General features: G+C 38.8%; 1 protein-coding gene across 10 annotated transcripts in view; it reads right to left on the bottom strand.

Moving 5' to 3' along the window:
• Dlgap1 (DLG associated protein 1) overlaps positions 1-20,686 on the bottom strand; it is a 759,724-nt gene that overhangs the window by 515,482 nt on the left and 223,556 nt on the right. Inside the window, exon 1 of one of the 10 annotated variants that reach the window (XM_076917639.1) lies at positions 5,069-5,087. The exons of the other annotated variants lie outside the window; for them this stretch is intronic. The gene's annotated coding sequence lies outside the window, so the exon portion shown is untranslated. Of the gene's footprint in view, positions 1-5,068; positions 5,088-20,686 lie in introns of those variants that run through there. 10 annotated transcript variants of the gene reach the window in all.

Raw genomic sequence — 20,686 nt, forward strand, 5'->3', positions numbered from 1 at the left:
AAACTGCAGACAGGAATACGGGAACCCTTTATTACTTCCTCTGCTGCCACAGTTGGAAAACTCTTAGGGCCCATCTTTATTTTTTTTTTAAAAAATTGGTTATTTTATTCATTTACATTTCAAATGTTGTTCCCCTCTCTAGTTTTCCCTCCACAAGTTCCTCACCCCATCTTCCCTCCCCCTGCCTCTATGAGACTGCTTCACCCCGCCCCCGATTCCTGTCTCCCTGCCATACTCTGGGCATCAAGCCTCCACAGGAACAAGGCCCTCCCCCCGCATTAATGCCCAACAAGGCCATCCTCTGCTACGTAGGCTGCTGGAGCCATCAGTCCCTCCATTTGTACTCTTTTTTAGTGGTTTAGTCCCTGGGAGCTCTGGATGGTCTAGTTAGTTGATACTGTATTTCCTATGGGTTTGCTATCCCCTTCGTCTCCTTTAGTCCCTCCGTTAGCTCCTCCATTGGGTTCCCAGGGCTCAGTCCAATGCTTGAGTGCAAGAGAAGGCTGTAATGGCGTTCTCTTCATTCCTTTCATTTTTGTTGCCAGTATTTTGTAGCCACTTTACATCATGATTCTTTTTTTTCCCAGATATCATTTTAAATTTTCTTCAGTAAAACTCTAACTTTGGACAATTTGTAGCTTAGTTCAGGAACCTCGGCACCTGCAGATCTAAGACGCTCCTCTTTTAGGAGAGGTGTTCAGAGCTTGGCCAGAAAGTTCCAATTCAATACTAGCCCAGATAAGGCCCAGGAAAGACACTGGAGACTAAACCTCCCTTAGAGTTCATATCGTAAAGTACGATAGAACCCTGCTTGCTAACCATGAGTAGAGAGAGCAGTTACCAAAACTAGGGAGTTAAGTACAATCAGAGGCCCTCGATTTAACTAACAATAGGCCCAGGATATAATTAAGAACAACATAAAACAAAATAAAATTATAACTGGAATGAGAAAGTGTATGGCGTAATCTGTTCTAGTCAGGGTCACTATTGCTGTCATGAAACACCACAACCAAAGCAACTTGGGGAGGAAAAGGTTTGTCTAGCATCGTTCATCATTAAAGGAAGTCAGGACAAGAACTCAAACAGGGTAGGGATACGGAGGCAGAAAAGGATGTAGAGACCATGGAGGGGTGTTGCTTACTGGCCTTTTCACATACCCCAGGACAACCAGTCCAGGGATGACTCCACCCACAATGGGCTGGGCTCTTCTCCATCAATCACTAACCTATAGGCTAGCCTCCAGTCTGCTGTTTCTTCCTCTCTTAAGATGCTAGCTCCTGTGGAGTTGACATAAAATTAGCATAATGAGATGAACCTGATATGAATTATGTGGGTCATTATTTTAAGGTGTTATTCTAACGCCATTTCATTTATTACAAATTCTCTTGAAATGAAGGGAAAAAAATTCACCCAACAAATTATTAAAAGGAAACTCAAATGGAAACTGTGGGACTTAAAAGTAAAAAAAGTAAAAAGAGACTATTGGATGAATTCCAAAGAGTAGAGATGACAGAATGGGTAAATTTGAACACAAATCAGTTTCATTCACCACATCTGAGGATCAAAGAGTGAACAGAGGCCTCAAGGCCATGCAGGACAATCACAGAACTATCTGTCAGCTATCAAAACAAACCTAAAAATTGGTTAAATGACTTTTTAAAAAGATTAACCAAGACATACAAATGAAATACAAAAGATAGAGCCATAAGACTGGAGAGGCCAAGGGCCTAGGGGAAAACCAAAAGCTATTATTTGGCTAAAGGAACACCACAATAAAATGACTCCTAGTGACATTCTGCTACACCCATAGACCAGCGTCTTCTGACGCTGACCCATAGAGAAGCTTCTTCTGGCAGTAGATGGGACTAACATAGAGACCCCAAACTGGACAGCTTTTAGAGTGAGAGATTTTAGACACTCAGTCCTAAATAGGATGTATTCACCAACACCACACCTCAGGGCTCAGGCGCTATGTGGAAGAGGACGGAGAAAGATCACGAGAGCCTGACGGGATGCATTACACTAAGGAAACAGTGTCTTCCAGGTACGGCAGGACTGATGTACATATAAACGCCCACTCACAAAGGAAAATTTATTTTTCTTCTATGGAGTCTCACTGGGTACGTAAACCACACTTTAGGGTAGGTGCCATGCCTCAGTAGTAGATGACAAAACAAATTAACGGGGGGTTTCTACTCCACCTCTGATCATTTAGTTCCCAAAACAGAAGACACAAAACCATGATATTTATAATAAATAAGCCTTAACAGCACCAGAGCTGGGCAGATATCAACACGCTAAGCTATTTTGTCTGTTTCCCCAAGATATAACTTGCCATGTTCTACGTAGGCCTCTCTCATTCCAAATGGCCAGCCCTAATGTCCATGTTCTTACAATCCACCTCCACCATGGTGTCCTCTCCTCTCTTCTCCTCTCCACTCACCTCCTCATGATCTCTCCTCAGACCTCAAGCCCCAGGGAACTGAAGCCTGGCCTACCTCTCCTCTGCCCAATTATAGACTGTCTGCATCTTTATTTAACCAATAGTTTTAAATTAAGGAGCAAGGTTTCATGGCATCATTTAGTGTATGTGGGGATTTCCTCATCCCTGAAGCTACCAGATCTTGAAGACCAGTATTTCACATTAGAATACATAACAACACATCAAACCTCAACATATGTCTCTAATACTCAGAGGAATCTCTATGAAAATCACATAAAGAGGTATACTCCAAACCTCTGTAGATCAATATTTTCAGGCCACATAGATGGTAGGAGACTAATATCCAGGATATAAAAAAATACAGATAACTCAATGAAAACAAAACCAAACAAAAACTTAATTAAAATGGAGCAGAGAACATTATCAACAGTAATCCAAACAAACCAAAATGAAATGAAACAAAACAACAAAATCCCTTACACATAATTGTTTGAAATTAATGTTAAACTGTATCTCTATTCAGGGTAACACAAATGTATACAATATCCTAAATGTGAAAAATGAAATGTATTTGTAGAACGAAGAATTATTGAAATAAAAAAAACTCACTAGGAAGTTGAGAATAAATGTTTTAGAAAATTATTTTCTAAAATAAATTTTTATTAAAGAAATGGCACATTTGCTTATAAACCTAGCTTCCTAGCTTTATCTGGCATTGAAGAGTACAAACTCCACAGGACACTGAGATTATAAAATCTGATCAGAATGTGCTGCTAAATAATAAAATCTCAACCACCCAATATTACTCACATTCTCTTCGTGAGCCCACTTCTGAGTGTTTATTTGGAAAAGTTACAACTTGTGTCTTGTCCTGTTTAAACAGCTTACTGACTAAGCAGCAGGGTACAGGGGCTCCTGAATCTTGTCTTTCAAAGGTTATTTCTGTTGGGACATGTGCAAGAGCTGTGTTTATGGAAAAGGAACCCCAAATGTCAGCAATTATGTTGATTTTAAGAATTGCCATGGAATTTGAGAGTATACAGCCACTTCCAATTTGAAATAATTTCTCTGCTTAGTATAGCTACATAGACACCAACATCAACCTCTTTTCCTTTCTCCAAATCTCATGACCTAAGAGTCACATACCTTGCACACAGGCAAGTTTCTAAATATATCACTATTTCATTCTGAATACTCTTACAGACATGTGAGTTTCCTCCATAGGCCATTTGGGATTTTAGTGTTTCCTGAGAATGTAACTGGTGGAATCCTTTTTATATCTAATATCAGCCCTTTCAAAGCAGAGCAACATTATTGAGACTACCCTTCAAATTAAAATAAAACATCATGATTCAACATTGAAAAATGTCAACTGCTGAACATAAGGGCTCTGATATAACCAATCATAGTCTGGCAAACACTCAAGGCTTCCCCCATAGCAACAGAGCTGATGGCATAGCAACCACAGCTGCTTCAGCACAGAAGAATTAGAAAAATTATTCTTGGAAAGAAGCATAACCCATGTCCGAGTCATGGAAGTCACTTTGTCTTCACAGAGGGCGAGGAGTGTGAATGATGCCACTCCTTACTGGTCAAAGATGTAGTAGTAGTTCAAGATGGAAGCCATCTTTCATACAGTGTTCTAGGCCAAGTGTTTGCTCTACATCTGAAACTTTCCAAAGTATTCTCATGCAGGCTGATAATTTTTTTTGGCAATGTTAGAGAACAATCTATAATTATTTTTTCAAAGATGAAAGGCTTTCCACTGCTGGAAAGGACCACTTTAAAGAAAAATTTACTGAAGTTATGAATGCACTTCATTAGCACTTGAAGAATGTTAAGATGCATAATGGACTGCTTTGATTAAGGTAAATATTTTTACACGGATTGAAATAAAAGCCTGTGCAATTAGGATTTGAAGCATGCAAGCGGAATACTTGTATTATGATGGACATATATCGTGAATGGATATAATTAAAGTTTATTTCCAGAGTCTGGGAGACTCAGATCCGTTCCCTTGGTATCAAAGGCCAATGTCAATCAGTATGTGAAGGGACAGAGTCTAATTCTTTGGAGGAAGGACTCAGATGAAGACTAGTGCTTCTCTGAGGTGTGAGGATAGTATCATCTTGAGGGGTCCAGGAAGCCTGGAGATGGGGTAACATGAGTGGGTGTGTCAACAGGAGTGTGCACTTAAAAACGGGTAACATGAGTGGGTGTGTCAACAGGAGTGTGCACTTAAAAACGGGTATGTCATCACATTACTATGATCCACATAGGTTTCAAGGTTTCTGCTACAATACTGTGACTAGGAATCCACACAGTTTTCTCTAAAACCTGTATGCTTACAATGAGTCAATGTGTCTCATTGTAACCCGTGTACGCATGCGTGTGCATGCGTGCGTGCGTGCGTGCGTGCGTACGTGCATGTGTGGTCAATTCTATTATTATTAGAAGGTTAAGGCTCACGAGATGGATGTACAGATTCATTTCATATAAAGAAAGAGCCCCAGAACCCATCCCTGCTTATTAGTGTTAATAAATTTTATAGGCAACCATTGGTTTGTTATGAGCTTCCGCTCTGGGCAAAATTGGCCAAAATAAAATGGAATTATTCATGCTTACCTTCCACATCTCCAGATCCAAGCTAAGCATGTACCGGACCTTCCGTGAAGTTGGGACAATGAGTGACAATATTCAACACCTGACAAAAAACAGGTTTTGCTAGCATGATGAAAAGCATTGTTCTAACTGTTACAAAGAAAGTAACATTGAAATTGCCAATCTATATTAGTTCTTCTTGCTCTATAAAATCCAGCCTTCAGGTCTCAAGAAAACCCAGTCACTCTTATTGAATGAGGGGTTGTCCAGTTCAAAATTTATAAATGAAAGCCAATTAAGAGTTTCTTTTATATTTTATTTTTATATTATACTATAATTTCATCATTTCTTCCTCTCCTCCTTCTAAATGCTTCTCAATCTCCCTCAAATTTATGATCTATTTTTATTAATTCTTGTTACGTATATGTATGAACGTCTATATACACATTTATATTTCTAAATACAACTTGCTCAGTCCATATAATGTTACTCATAGGTACATTTTCAGGGCCAACAATCTGGATAACCAACCGAAGGTGTCTTCCTGGAGGAAGATGATTTCTCTGGCTCTCAGCCATCTTCAGTAGCCTGAAGTTCACACGCAGGTCTCAGATTTTAAGCTAAATTTGTGGGAATTTCGTTCTTTTTACTTTAGTCTTTTCATTGGTTCTGGCCACTTCTACTGCCATGGCTCCATCTAGATCTTTAGCTTCCTGTGATGCCACAGTGGCTGCCTTTACCTACCTTCCCATTCTTAACTCTAGTTTTGCTTACAGATTTTTTAACATTAATGCTATTAATATATAATATGTTCATACTCTGGGTCACAATGTACCAAACAGGCAGAGTCTCAGAGATTCTTTTCTCAAAAATCTTTACTTATTCGTCTATTGCCAGATGATATGGCTAAAATACAAACTTTGGTGAGGTCTGAAAAATGAAACCAGGCAGAGGTCACGTTCTTGGTTGAGCACCATGTATCACAGGAGTCATGGGTCAGAATGGTTTAGAGGCACATATTGTATACACATGTAGTGCGTTACCACTGTACCCATATTTATATGCAAATGAGTTGTTATGTAATATATATGTATTATGGGAATTTAGTTCTTTTTATTTTAGTCTATTTAGATTTAGTAATCTAAATATTAGGTTAGAACAAAGAAGTAACTTCAGGCAGGAATCTAAATATTAGGCTAGAACTAAGAAGTAATTTCAGGCATGAAAATGACTTTGGACTAGGATAGGAAAGTAGGCTCAGATATTTAGGTCATCCTGATAAGTCCTGAGATCCTGATCACTGGCCTTTGTTTACTGCCTTGCTTGTTCTTTGACTATTTGTGTTTATTGTCTTGCTTGTTCTTTGACTATTTGCATCTATTGTATTGCTAGTCCCTCAACCTAGAACTGACCTTAATACTTGCATGTAATTAAAATGGTATAAAATCAAAAAGGAAGAAGGGGCATGGGATAAGGGGTTTCTGGAGGAGGGGAATGGAGAAAGGGGATGACATTTGAAATGTAAATAAATAAAATCTCCAATAAAAAAATAAAGTTACATTTACAAAAATGTTTTAAAAAGGAAAGGAAAGGAAAGAAAAGAAATATGTGGTTGCTACTTCCTGAAACAGGCAGTGAAGCACCATTTGTAGTTAAGGTACCATTTGTAGTTAAAAGGGGAACAGCCCAATCCTTGAGAGACAGAAGATTAATAATAAATTTTATTTTTTTGCAAACTCTACATTCATCTGTCACTTCCCATGTAACATCATTCCCTACCATTTAAGAAACTATGCTTTAGAAGATGCGACACAAATTATAAGCACAGGGGAACTAACAAGTTTAACACACTACCAGCTGTGTAAGAAAACAGATTCAACTACCATAGGTCGTGGCCACTTTCCTTTAGCTCCCTGGAGGATGTATCTGCAAAGAGTCCCAGCTTGGGAAAAGGGCTGCTGTTGAGGAGAGATCAACACATGGCATAACACATGTGGAGCAGAGCACAGACATCTAAAACCTCTCTAATAAGGGCCTTTTTGATACTGGACCCTATCAATCATTCTGTCTCACTGCTCAATCCAGGATTTGGAGTTTTATAACAGGTCCTGGCATTCTTGATGACAAGATACAGTTAGGAGAGACCACAAATGGGTATTGGTGGCATGTGTTCAGACATAAGCCATATTCACAGAACTCATTACAGTATTCCATTTGTTGTATAGACATTTGATCACTGTGGGACTCTGACCACTGGGGAAGCACAGCAGCACATGCTTTCTTGGTGGTTCCCTAAGGAGCCAGCCTTCCATCCTCTGACTGCTGTGATAACTAGTCCTATGGACTCCCTTTAATGTCACTTTCTCTCTACCTACAGCCAAAGCGATATCCACACAGGGCAGAGCCAACCTCAATGCCAGTAAAACATCTGGTTCTTTTAGGCAATTGACAAGGTTATTATTTCTTGGATAGACCTGTTATTTTATTTTCTAACCTACAAGTTGGTGAGGATTATGGAACGTAAAATTGTTGCTATGCAGTAAATGAGAGGCCATCTTTGTTCATGGGGACTATCTGAAGGTGCAATGCATTTCGCTAAATGACACCAGAGACTTAACAGTTGTCAAAATACGGCTCCTAACAATGTTCCCAGGAGGAAATCTTCACCATTTTATGCAGTCTGCAAAGCCTGTGGTTACAAGCTAGTTTCTGCGTATGTTAAAATTCTTAGCATTAAAATCACCACCTCTATTATTTTCTAATTGATAGTGCTCACTGAGCTCTGGATATTTTGGCATATATGCTGTGGGTAATTACAGAAGGCACCATTCCCATTCTGTAAAAGCCAGAGGAACTAAGGGACAAGACTTTGTGAAGGTCACAGTGCTATAATGGCCAGTATCTATCCTCGGCCATAACACACAGGGTTCTTTTCAACTTCACACCCTCACGACTATCCTATGGATGTTTAATACTTAGTAATATTGTCAAAGAATTGAAATTCTATAGATTTTTATTTCTTTCTTCAACAGTTCCATCAAACATATTTGGCCACTTATTATATCTCATTATTCTTAAAAAAAATCTTTCTTTGCATCCACAATAAGCCAACATACTATACAAGGCCCTTGATTTATTTGTTAGGCAAGGACATTGGTTGTCTTAAATGTTTAAACCATAGTCCTTAGTGCCTGAAAATGGAAATAGCCATTTTGAAAGTTTTTTTTTTTTTCATTCTTAAGAGCTTTAAAACTTCATTGGAGACAATGGTTTAGTTCTTGTGATCTCCTGAATGATCACAAGAAGACTGAAGCTCACACAATGCAGGACCAGAAACTGAGATCACACAGCACTGATGTCAGAAGCAGCTCACAATCTTGTCTGAAGCTCAGCATCCTGATCTATTATGCTATCTTTCCAGTAATGTCCAAACAAGGAGATATGAATGATGCAAGAAGAATATTCCAAGAGCTGGAGAGATGCTTCAGTGGTTAAGAGCACTGTCTGCTCTCCCAGAGGTTCTGAGTTCAATTTCCAGCAACCACATGGTGGCTCACAACCATCTGTAATGGGACCTGATGCACTCTTTTAGTGTGTGTCTGAAGACAGCTACAGTCTACTCATATATATAAAGAAGACTATTCCAGGTGTTTACCAATGGGAAGAACAATTTCTAGCAGAATTAATATCACAGAATTGCACCAAGGATTGTCATACTTGGAATTTGGGTTTTGCCCAGCAAGCAATGGGAATCTTCAGATAACAGAACAACTCATACCTTGCATGTGCCCTTTCCCAGTTAAACAACCATGTGTATTCTAAAGATAAAGTTCCTTCTAATATGATGGTGCTGATCAGGGTTTCACCCTGACAAAATCACCAAGGAAATGGGCCTCTGGGTATATCTTTGGGGGAGTATCTTGATTACAATGACTTACATGAGAAACCCCATCATCTTAATTGCTAGAATGACCATCCCTTGGGTGGAGAATCCTGTGCCATATCAAAAGAGAGATCAAGCTGAGGCTTGGTAGCACAAGTTCATGGCCCTTTGCTTCTTGACTATTTATGTTGACTATCAACCAAGTGTGTCTCACTCCTGCTGCTTTCATTTCCCTTCTGTGAGCAACTATATCTTGAAATGTGATATAAAATAACCCTCTATTTTTTTAAAAGTTGCTTTGTCAAGCTATTTTATCACAGCAACAGGAAAATAAACACATTTGATAACACAGCTTTCTCCCATTGTAGTCGAGAGTCTTGTCTGGTTTCCCAGTGTCCACCAAATAAATCAGAAATGTCTTCCTTTGTGCACCATCACTTTCTGCTTCAGCTGTTCAGAGAGCCCCAGGGCAGGGTGACCAATGCACCCTCATCTGCCTAAGCTGCACAGTATACTGAAAGAATATTAATCCTCTCTCTAACACATCATATTTTCTAAAGTTTCTATGTGTTTAGATTTTTTCTTTGTACTATACTATTAGAAAGTGTGTACCTTTTAAGACTTAACTCAATGCCAACACCACAACAAGGTGCTGAAATCAGAAGAGTTGGCATCCATTGGAGAACTATCATAGAGTATGACAGATTAGAATCAGTTGCTAAAGGTTTGTCTAAAACCATTTATTTGGAATATACTTGAAAGTTGAAAGAGCATTACAAAGACTATGCATACCTCCTTCACAAAGGCCCTTCTGGTACTAACATGGCTGCTTCCCTTCATTTCTGACATTCTCCAAACCACATGTATCCAATGAATCTACATGTGTCCATCTGAACCTCGCATGCTATGATGAGCAAGAAGTCACTTCTACTCTGGAAAAGTTACTGGAAACTAGTCTTCAGAAAAAACAATTTTTTGGCAAGGCAAGTTTGAAATATTCAGAGCACTGCTTTGGGCCAATGACAGTTACAGGGGTGTGTATTAAGGTCTAGAAAGCTACCTGAATAGAGAGCCAAGTGAGGAGACTGCATGTGGATCTAAAGCAAGAACTTCAATGAATGGGCAGTAGGAACGGGTGGATTTGAGGAAAAACAAAGTAATTTTCTACTGCTCCCCAGGTTAGGTAGATAATTTCACATTTCCTTAACAATTTGACTCAAATTAGTAAGACTATTAGTGGCTAGGAATTTTTGTGCTTACCCTTCTTTTGAAAAACAAAGGCCACCTATTATATTCATAAATGGAATATTAAAGTTAAGTCTCCTTTGTCTAAAGAATAAGACCTCTGCTCACAGGATGGACTGACTTCCTGGCAGAGTTACACAGGGTGAGTGAGTAGCAACTGAACACAAGCTTGACTCCTGAAGCTCTGGGAACCTGCGCTCAATTATCATTGAAATGTCACCAGAGAGGCATTGAAACAGCTTTTGATAAGGTACAAACTATCAAACTGGATCAAAATGCTAGTGGGAGGCACTTTTAATTTCACAGTTGGTTGACATATATATGATGGTGGCATAAAGGAGACAGCGTGGCAATGATTTCCTCTGATGGGAGAGTAGATGTAAACACAGAGAACATTCTACATTGATTGGACACACTACTTCATAGACCCATTCTACCGCATCTTCATAGTATATCTGGACAAACAGCAAACTTAATTTACTTCATTATTCTCTTGTCAGAATCTCTTTTGGTCTCCCTTTTAGAAAGTATCTAGTATTTTGTACTCTCATTTTTCATTTGGTTATATTTCCCCAGTGTTTCAATAAACAGACATATGTATCATCGGCCAGCCATTGGTATAATGTTCTGTTTACACTGAAAACATTGTAGCATTATGTTCTGTTGACATGGAGAACATTGTAGCAATATTGCCAGTGAGCAGAATGGTGTGCTGATCGTTAAAGGAAACACCAATAATACATGTATTCTCTAGTCTGAATTGTGTGTATCCAGTGAAGGAGAACACAGTATAAAGATTACCAAAACCTCATATATGGGGCTTTATCAGAGAGTCGTCTTGCCAAGGCATTTGGTTACAGCAGAGAGCTGAAAAGATTTACTTGTATGTTGAAGTCAGCATGAGAAAATACACCACAGGGATTGCTGCTGGTCTTTCTCTGGAAGCTAGTGATGGATACCAGAAGATGATACCTTAAAGCATTCATCTTTGACACTCAAATGGCTGGGCTGGGCTCAGGGCAATCAGAAAGAAGCAGATACAGAAAACTCAGCATCTATGCTGTCTGGCTGAAAGAAAATTTACACATACAAAGGCTGCCCCATGGCCACCTCTCCACTTGGGAGAACTAAAACAAGCTGTGGGCAGCTTTTGATACTAGGCACCAGGAGATAGCACCAGAGGGGTCTTCATCATCATTAATCACTCATCGGTGTTTACCTTCCAATCAAGTCTGTAGCAGCTACCTACTGGAGAGACAATTTCTTTTTTCAGTTGCTATTGCTTTAAAACCTTGTGTGTACTGTGGTTGTTGAGAATGATAAGTATGCTGGGATGTAACAGCACTCTATTGAAACTATCCTCATTCTCTGGGCACACCCATGCATTTATGAAATATGCCTACTGATAAACATTTCTTTCCCTTTCTTCTTGTTGAATTGCTTTATGTAAAGGGGCTTCTTTTCCATTAAGACCTCAAAGAGTTAATAAAAATAATCTTCGCTAAATTGGTTATTAAATGTCGCCTGGCTCACCAGCACCTATAAGGTCCTTTGGGTTGTGTTTATGGCTGACTAACTGTGGGATGACGAATAGGCAGTAAGTGAGATTTCAAAGTGATGTTCTTGGTATGACCTGTACAAAGTTCTCACCAGAGGAATCCCAGAGAGAGAAGGGAAATTAGACACAAAGCCCCACTTCTAACTAAGAAGCTATTTGCATTTGTTAACTCCTGGGAAAGGGAAAATTGGTTTTCTCTGATGGAGTGTCACTGGGTATATAAACTACACTCCAGGGGAGGCCCCATGCCCAGGAGTAGTTGGCCAACACAAAACAGACTCCATGGGTTTTATTCTGTTTTGCTACTTTTTTTTGTCTTATTGGCTTTTTGTTTGTTTGTTTTAATTTTAATTTTTTTTTTAAAATTTGGGAATGATGAGAGATGGGCAGACAGTGGGGAGAGGTTGTGTGGGTAGGGTGAGAAGACCTGAGAAGTGCTGAGGAAGAGAAAAATATATTAGATCATTATATACTGTATGAAACAAAAGAAAATCTGAAAAAAAATAGCATGTCTTTACTGAGGCCGCCATCTAGATGGTAAATTCAAAATGACTTGAACATCAATCACTTGGACTCATATCATACAGACAAAGAGGAGGAGGCCAGTGCTTGGGGAAGCTTGTAGACTAGGGAAGGCAAGAGCTCAGATAACTCAATCACAGTTACATTCTTCAACATAGCAGGTATAAACAAGTCTCTGCCAAGGTGGTGGGTGAGAGTCACAGAAACATAAACTGTTAATGGAGGTTATTTAAAACAAACAAAAAAAAAACCAAACAAAAATCTTTTAAAAAAACAACTTAAATCAAATTCTTGGTATCTTAAATACGCAAGCTAAACTCGAAGACCATCAATTCTACTCTCGTATAACTTGATGTCTACCAAGCAAGCAATTTTCATTAACAGCTCTCTCTAGTGGAGTAGTTCAATTAGAGCAGAAAACAGAAGGGCCACGGATGGATTCCTTGTGGTCCACCAAGGAAGTAAATACTTATGAAGAATAGAGTTCATAAATTATATAAGTAGGAACAAATGAAAGAGAAAATTCCCACATACATTATTTATTTATGTATGTCTATCCATTACATTCATATACATACATACATACATACATACATACATACATACATACACACACACACACACACAACCTTCAAGTGAAGGTTGAAGCTACATTTCTGATACAGATGTACAGTAATTTTTTTTACACCATTGTTTCACTTTCCTGTGGTTTGTTCTTTTTTCCCTTAGGCTTAATTCTTCTTGTACACAGATTACATGTCTACCATCTACTCTTCTGTGCCTAAAATATGCAGATATATAGATTGCAATATTTGTGTTAAAACAAGAAGTCTTTGGTCCCATGCAGATTTCTAAAGTATACACCAAATAACCTTTACACAAGATTCACAAGTCACTTAAGCACAGCAAGCATGAGTCATTCTCATAAGACAGATTCCGCCTCTAATTTCCCAGTAAGAGTAGAAAACCCTGTATTCTTTTTTAACATCAACTGTGGTCAAAGAAATCATTTTCTCTTTATTTTTGCAGAGTGCTTCCATGGTAAGATAGAAGACCTGGGGGTATTTTCTTGTCTTGCTGTAGAGAGTGACAGCACAGAATGTGCACAAATGCCCACGCAGAAAAGTTAATAATATTCTACAAGGAGTCTATTTTTAGACTAATAGAACTGGTTTACGCAAAGCAGATCTGTAGTGCACAAAAAGAAGAAAATTCTTTAAATGTTGGAAATAATTGGGGATAAACTTTAAGAGGAAAAAAGCAACCTTTTCTTTTCCCATAGTGGGTTTAAAATAATTAAACGAATTCAAAGCCTTGGCCACTTTGCACAGCTTTTTAATTGCTCACATTGATCATGACTTAAATTAACTTCTGCGCAGTTCATGCAACAGCATCAAGCACTTGAAGTAAAAGCCTCAGGGGAAGAGCACAATCCACAGCCACCCCACCATTACCATGGGCACAATAATTATTTACATTTATTAATGTACAGAAGAACATTTTGTGGAGCAGATAATCAAGTCTTTACCAGCTAATGTATTAAAAGAATAATGTTTTAAAGGTCTGGAATTCTTCAATCGGGTTTTGGTAGATGGTAACTTTGGTTTACCCAGAGAAGAGAAAAATCTCTCACTACACATATAATGTATGGTAATGGTAGAACTGTTACCATACATCTGTCCAGTCATTTGGGGTTGTGCATATAGTACTCAAAACCAGACATGCAGACTCATTCAGTGATGGTGTTTGTACAGACTGCTAAGTCTATGTAGAGAGAAAGACAGTTCAGCAGTGGCTTTCTGCTTGGGTTAAATGTCAAAAGCCCCTTTGCTCTTTCTTCTTTTAATAAGAGTGGTTCTCATCTGCGTTAGAAGCATACTATAATTTCTAGATAAAATACCAGTTCTGGGAGGTTCACAGTACCCAGGTAAACTTCCATAACTGTTGTGTTAATGGGTGGATGTTGTCCTCCACAAGATTCAAAAGGCCTAAAGCCATGAGACCTAAGCCACATGTACACTGTAAGCAAGTGTGTCACTGAGACAGATGTTTTTTGGTTTCACATTTACTCAATGCTAAGTTAGCCTCTGAGATCATGAGCTATCATTTTTTGGGAAGGTATTTTCTAATCTGTTGAAGTTTTCTCTATTACTGTCTACTGTAAATGCTAAGTATGGCCCCCAAAGACCTGGAGTCTTCACGTTGTTCCTGGGACCCTGCCCTCTGTTGGGAGTGACCATAGTTAAACATTAACTCCTTAGTCAGCCATACTTTGTGCCTACTAGCACAAAGTCTTGGCCTCTGTGTGGAAGCACTAATTCAGTTAAGAACAAATAGCTATAGATCTTGTGGGTAGGTAGCCTTGGTGGGAAAGTACTAGCTTAGATAAGAACAAATGATCATAGATCTTATGGACAGGTACCTAGCAACCTGTTCTGCTTTGTTTCTTCTGCGAACTTTTCACCCAGCCAACATCCTGTTCTTGAGAACATCTGCCCTCCCCTCGGAGAACACTTGCGCTCCCCAGAAACAGAGACTCTATGTCACCCCTTCCCCATATCCTGCTTCTATGTGTATATAACCTGCTGTGGGAACAATAAAAATTCAACAGCTTGATCAGACTTCTTGACTTGCTGTCCTTCTTCACGTACCCTTGTTCCCCATTCTCTCTTTCAGGTGGTCCCCCAGTCCCAGTTCACTGCCCTGCAGACAGGGACAGCCATCAAGTTAATTCTGATTGGTGAATAAAGATGCTGACAGCTGATAATTGGGCAGAAGAGACATAGGTGGGGTTGAGGTTTTTCGGGCTTAGAGAAAGAACCACAAGGAGGAGGAAGAAAGCTGCCTTGGAAGAAGAAGAATGTGTAGAAGGAAGGAGGAGAGTTGCCATGGGCTAAGGACCAAGAGAATATGGCCCAGGGGCTGCCCAATAGGGTTAAGAGTAGCCCAGATGAAACAAAGGAAATAGTTAAGTAATATCTCGGGGATATTGATAGGAAAGTAGATCCTAACAGCATCAAGGGAATGCAGCTGCCCAGCTACTGTGCTGCATAAGGCATATTTAAAAATAATAAAGGCTCTCTCTGCCTCCGCATGTTCGAATCCCGCTCTGTCCCGTGCGTCTCCGCCCGAGTCTCATGGGAAAAAAAATAAAGGCTGTGTGTGTTTTTTATCTAGAAACATAAATGGTCTAAGGTAGGGAAGACACCTCGGGCTGGGCTTTTAAATATTTTTTTACTACACTAATCCTTTTAGGTAATGAGTATTGTATGCACACAGATCTATTTTGTCATAAGTAAAAACTGCAACTTTTTCAAAAGTAGAGTCTTCTTGTCATGGATGACGATGTACTATGGACAAATATATTTAAGAAATTATTTCCTTAAAATTCCTGGTGGCTTTGATGTGGTTTGAATATTTACTTCAGTATGACCTCTAGAGAGGTATGTTTTTATACTTTTTGTTGTGTTAACTAGGTAATACATCTTTTGAAATGGTGGTAGTTTGAATTCAATCCAGCAAGTTTAAGGTGCAAATCTCTTCTTATTTAGACAGATTTAAACCTACTCACAGAATGCACAGTGTGCTCTGGTGACAGAAATCAAGGACCTACATAACACAGAGACTTTAAGAAAAACAGTATTAATAAGATTTCATGATCTCTAAGTTTCTGTACACCCATTTAAAACCAAGCTTATTATTTTATAGCTGTTGACATGCCGATTTCAATGTTTATGTGAAACACAAGGTGATAATGAGAAATCTTATTTGTCAGGTTTACTGGAACTGGGACTGTTAGTGTACCTGCAAGGGATTTTGTTGACCAGGGTAACTGAAGTAGGAAGACTCATTCCATTCCAAATGTGGATGGCACCTTCAGGTGGAAGCCCGGATAAAAGTTCTGAGAAGAAAAAAAAGCATTCCTTTCTTTTTGAATGTCACTGATACACTCATCTATCCTGTTTGCAAGTTCAGGCACCCTGCTGCTGTATTCCTATGCTAATATAAGTTTCCAGCTTTTTCAGGATTCCAATGTTGACTGAAGGCAAATGCTCAATGCTTTAAGCTTCATGTTAGTTCTGCAGAGGCACACAGCCTTTTGGACTGAATATCTATGGATGCCAGGCTTCTCCAGTGCGAAGACAGTCACTCTCAGACCATCCAGGCTGTATCATGTGAGCCAATCCAAAGAGTTTCCTTCTAATACATCCGTCCTGTAGTTTCTATCCCTCTGGAGAACTAATAAATAGCAAAAGACCCAGAGTTGTCACCACACAATATTGAAAAAGAACCATGTCTAAGGCTGAACTTCAAGTTTATTGTAAAACTACAGTGAGAAAAAGAACATAGTATTTGAGACAGGGCAGTCTAATAAATCAGCTGGAGTGAATACAGTACTCAGAACTATACCTACACAAATGAAGTCAATTTATCTTTGACAAACTAGCAAAGGCAATTTATTGAAAATAAGGACAGATTCTTCAACAAATAGAGTTGAAAACACTGGACAGTCACAAGAAGAACTGAATAAAATCTTAGAAGCTGCAGGAATCACTACCATTCCTAGGACTATATAGTAGAAGAAACAGTTACATACAAAGGTACATGTGGTGATTTCACCCCAAGATACCAATGAGTTGAAAACTTATGCTAACAGAAAATTTGTACATGAATGTGATTTACAGCCATGTTATTTATATTTCTCAACATGGAAAGCAATCAAGATGCCTTTCCACAGATAAATGGATAAGCAAACTGTTGTATACTCAGAAAATGAAATATAATTCAGTTATGTAAAGAGATAAGCCCTCAAGCTATCTAGAATACAAATGAAAAATGACACAGAGGAATATGTTTAGCTTTTAAATAAAACAGGGTTAGTCTTCAAAAGCACAAACTTATGGTTTCAACTATGCAGTGTCCTGGTAAAGAACCGGCAAGAGAATGGAGAGAGCTCATCACTGAATATTAGGGACCCCGCTGAAAACAGAGATGAGCAGGTAAAGCACAGGAGGATTTTGGAGAGGGTAGAGTGTCTGTAAGATGTTATAAGAGCAGATGTGTGACAACACCCTTATGATAAATAACAGAATCAATACTAATGTAATTTACAAACTGCAATGAAAATTAATGACTCCATGTGGGTTCCTAAGTTGCAAGAAGTGAGCCAACTGGCTGGAAAATGTCCATAATAGCTTAAGGTATTCACAAGACAAGAGATTATGTAAGGGCTGTACTTCATGCATAACTTTTCTGCACACGTCAAATCACTCTACGAAATCAGTCTACTTTATAAAGCAGGTATTGCTGAGCCCCTCTTCTAGTATGAATTTTTATGATTGGTATTTGGGTTGAAACCCCAACAAATAGTAGTTTTCTTTCAATATAACTTCTAAGAAATGTAGTTTTCTTGTCTTTCAACAAACAGTTTGAGAGACAAGTATGATAGCTCATGCTCCCAATACAGCACCACAGAGGCAGAAGAAGGCAGCTCACTATGAGTCCAGAACTAGCCCGCTGAACATAATAAGTATCAGGTCAGCCAGAGTTGCACAGGGAGACGCTTTATCAAGAACAAACAACAACAAGAAAAAATCGTTTGGGGCAGGAGTTCACTGAAAACATTTGCCTAACATGCTTGAAGACTTGGGTTCAAGCATCCATGAAATCAAAGGAAGAAAAAAACCCATGTGTAATATTCTACTATTTTTGAATAAAAATATTTTTATGAAAAGTGTTATTTTCACTTATAACATTTAAAAATAGATAACTCTCACATGAAATACATTAAGTCGGAACCGAGTGGTTTAAAGATTACAACGTATAAAGGGGAAGTATCTAGAAAAATTCTCTTCATTCAAACCCTCATACCAAAAATTACAATATTTTTCTTCATGGATATATATTTGAAATTGACTTTTTAAATTTTAAATAAACCTTTAGCTATACTTAGCACATCAATATATGTTTAATATAATATAGACAAAATTCATATTGTCTCCCGTTTTTATGTATTTCTATAACTTTCATGGTTCCCACATGAATTTTGTGTTTAGTCTGAGACCTGAAAATCCAAGCATATTTCTAACTGTTCTTTCTACCTAAAAATTTGTTGTGAAAGTAGTCTTTATCTAAGCTTCCTGAATAACCAATGATGAAAACCAGACATTCTTTTAGTTAACTATTAATTATATCTTGAAATGATCTATCATCTCCATGTCTACTACCCTTTCCTTCCCTAAGTACCATATCTCTTTTAAGGGGATCCCCAACAGCCTCCACAAATCCATTTCCATCCTTCTCATTTCTCACAGCATCACCATGGTGATGTACATTAAGCTCAGTCTGATAGCATCACACTGTGCTTAGCCCTTCAAAGGCTCTCAGTCAGCAGGATTCCTTTCTCCCCTCTTCTGATGTTACACTGTCTTTTTTCCAGAGAATCCCTGTAACCCAGCAACAGAGTGATCTGTAGCAATGTGCCTGCTCTGATACTACTGTAGAAACTTATCTCACTGGACAAACAAATGGCATCTGGATTCTAGGTTTGATACCAACTTCTTGGATCACAAAATTACCACCAAGGGGAACTAGAAGTGACATAAAGACTTGGGATTAAGAGATGACAGAGGGGGAAGAGAGAGAGAGAGAGAGAGAGAGAGAGAGAGAGAGAGAGAGAGAGAGAGAGAGAGAACAAAGATGGAAGGAGAGAGTGTGTGTGTGAATAACTTAGATAATACCTAGGCAAAGAGAGGTCAATAATGTATTTAGTTTGAGACATAAGTTTTCCTCCTTGGCCATCAAAAACCTCATATTTATAAGCTTCCCTATGGTTGAGAGAGGAATCCTTAGCAGATTTATTTACCACAGGATCATGTTTGAAATCTTCCACACCAATGTTTATATTTTAATTTTTTATTCTGGGATGAAGACATAACCCAATGGCACAGTACTTTCCTACTATATTGGAGATTATGGGTTTGGTCCCAAAAGAGAGATGAGAGGAAGGGGAGGGGAGGGGAGGGGAGAAGGAGGAGGAGGAAGGAAGAAAAAAGGAAGAAGAAGAAGAGAGGAGGGAGGAGGTGGGAGGGAGAAGGAGGGAGGGAGTGATTTGAATGTGCAATGACTCCCATAGGCTCATGGGTTGGTCAATAGATGGTTTTATTGAGGAAGGTTGTGGTCATTATGGAGGGTGGACCCTTGATGATGGAAGTGGGTCCAAAATTATGTCTTATGGGATATAGGAGGAGGTCTTGACATTTTATAGCCCTGTGGTATTTCCTATAGCTTCTGCTGCCCAAGTGCACATTCAGTAGGAACAGCCAGATGCCTGCTCCCAAGCTCCTGTCCTCCCCTGCTGTCCTCCTGCTATGTCTTAGGTAGAATGTCCCTTTTAAACTTTTGAGTTTCTTTCCTTAAACTATAGTCAAATACTTGGCCACAGCAATAAGAAAATTATCTAAGATAGGAATTAAGAAGGCAGGCAGTAAGGAAATAAATTCCATTCTATTCTAGAGAGTGATAAGCCTACTGATTTGAAAAAAAAAAGCACATAGGTCAGGCCCTAAGACCAACAATTAAGGCTTGCCCACACACACCCACCTTTCAAAGGGGTACCAGAAGCACATCACTCGATAACACTGCAACTTGTTTTCTTGCCAACAGTGACCCAGCTCCTAGAGGAATTAGTAAACACTCCATCTATTAGCAGATGTGATTGCTGCAATGTACTGATCCTATAAGCCCATGATTTCTGCAGCCAGAACTGTGGCAAACCTGGTACAGATAGCATGTTTTGATCTTCCCAGCTTCTACTACAGTTGAAACATACTTGGTGCTTCTAAGACCAAATGACATTGATACCAAGAGAAGGAAGCCAAGGGAAGATTTAGAAAAAGCAATTTGCTTGTAAAATGCAAGGAGAGTCTCTCCTAGTTGTAGCAATAGGGAAAAAAATGAGGTCATGTAGTTACAGCCGATCATGATGGGGTTAATGCTGTAGAGGACACTAAATCATGGTCCGACTGAAAACGCTAATATTCCATTCTTTCCTGACATTTGCCCACAAATCTAGTGTGTGAGTCTCTCTTTTGAGGAATCTGTTTCCTTTTGAGGATGCAACTGTCCTTTTCTTAAGTGTCTTCTTTCAACTTCCACACTTAAATATAAGCACGTGTTATTACTTCTCAATAAAACCCACATTTCTTTAATTAATAACTCATTCCTTTACTTAACAATCCCCTCATTTTGCTTCACTAAAAAAAAAACAAGAGAGCTATAGAAGTAACGTGGAAAGAAAGGCAAAGACACAAATTAGTTTCTCATTGAAGGTAGGCATTTACAATGATGTCCAGGAACTGATGATACCTTAATCTGCTTGTTTATGTAGGGTGATAGAAACTTGCATAACGTAGTAAATTTAAGGCAAAAGCAA

The sequence above is a fragment of the Arvicanthis niloticus genome, chromosome 21, assembly GCF_011762505.2.
Source record: "Arvicanthis niloticus isolate mArvNil1 chromosome 21, mArvNil1.pat.X, whole genome shotgun sequence".
Taxonomy (NCBI): domain Eukaryota; kingdom Metazoa; phylum Chordata; class Mammalia; order Rodentia; family Muridae; genus Arvicanthis; species Arvicanthis niloticus.